Here is a 1,500-nt window from a genome sequence, read left to right as displayed (position 1 = left end):
TGAGTTGATCATGCAAACATCTTTAATCATTTGGGATAAGGTGCCAATGACAAATAAATATTGCTTCGAAGCTATAGACAGAAAGCCTTCGTGATATCATGAAAAGTGTCCAAGAAAATTTGTCAGCAAAGCCTTTTGGAGGGATAACTACTATGTTAAGAGACAATTTTAGGCAAGTTTTGCCAGTTATTCCCAAGGGTGATAGACAAGACACCATTCGAGCGTGGGTGCACGAAATTGCAATCACACTTTTGCAACCCCGCACAACTAACCAGCAAGTGCACTGGGTCGTCCAAGTAATACCTTACGTGAGTAAGGGTCGATCCCACGGAGATTGTCGGCTTGAAGCAAGCTATGGTTATCTTGTAAATCTTAGTCAGGATATCAGAAATTATCAGGATTGATTGTGAAGAGTAAAAGAACATGAAATAAGTACTTGTTTTGCAGTAATGGAGAATGGGTTGAGGTTTTGGAGATGCTCCATCTTCTGAATCTTTGCTTTCCTACTGTCTTCTTCTTCAAGCACGCAAGGCTCCTTCCATGGCAAGCTGTATGCAAGGGTTTCACCGTTGTCAGTGGCTACCTCCCATCCTCTCAGTGGAAATGTTCAACGTACCCTGTCACGGCACGGCTATCCATCTGTCGGTTCTCAATCAGGCGTTCTAGCTTATACCACGAAGATTCTGATTAAAGAATCCAAGAGATATCTACTTAATCTAAGGTAGAACGGAGGTGGTTGTCAGGCACACATTCATAGTTGAGAATGATGATGATTGTCACGGATCATCACATTCATCCGGTTTAAGAACAAGTGATATCTTAGAATGGAAGCAAGCATGATTGAATAAGAAACAGTAGTAATTGCATTAATCCATCAAGACACAGCAGAGCTCCTCACCCCCAACCATGGGGTTTAGAGACTCATGCTGTGGAAAATACACAAAGAGACGTGTAAAGTGTCATGAGGTTCTGATACAATGTCAAAAGATCCTATTAATAGTGAACTAGTAACCTAGGGTATACAGAAATGAGTAAATGACGTAAAAATCCACTTCTGGGTCCACTTAGTGTGTGCTTGGGCTGAGAATTGAAGCTTTCATGCGTAGAGACTTTTTCTGGAGTTAAACGCCAGCTTTTATGCCAGTTTGGGCGTTTAACTCCAATTCTTATGCCAGTTCCAGCGTTAAACGCTGGAAATTCTGAGGCAGATTTGCAACGCCGGTTTGGGCCATCAAATCTTGGGCAAAGTATGGACTATTATGCATTGCTGGAAAGCCCAGGATGTCTACTTTCCAACGCCGTTAAGAGCGTGCCAATTGGGCTTCTGTAGCTCCAGAAAATCCACTTCGAGTGCAGGGAGATCAGAATCCAACAGCATCTGCAGTCCTTTTCAGCCTCTGAATCAGATTTTTGCTCCGGACCCTCAATTTCAGCCAGAAAATACCTGAAATCACAGAAAAACACACAAACTCTTAGTAAAGTCCAGAAAAGTGAATTTTA

The sequence above is a fragment of the Arachis duranensis genome, chromosome 4 (assembly GCF_000817695.3).
Source record: "Arachis duranensis cultivar V14167 chromosome 4, aradu.V14167.gnm2.J7QH, whole genome shotgun sequence".
Classification (NCBI taxonomy): domain Eukaryota; kingdom Viridiplantae; phylum Streptophyta; class Magnoliopsida; order Fabales; family Fabaceae; genus Arachis; species Arachis duranensis.
The sequence above is the reverse complement of the archived record's forward strand: the minus strand, read 5'-3'. Positions refer to the sequence as shown.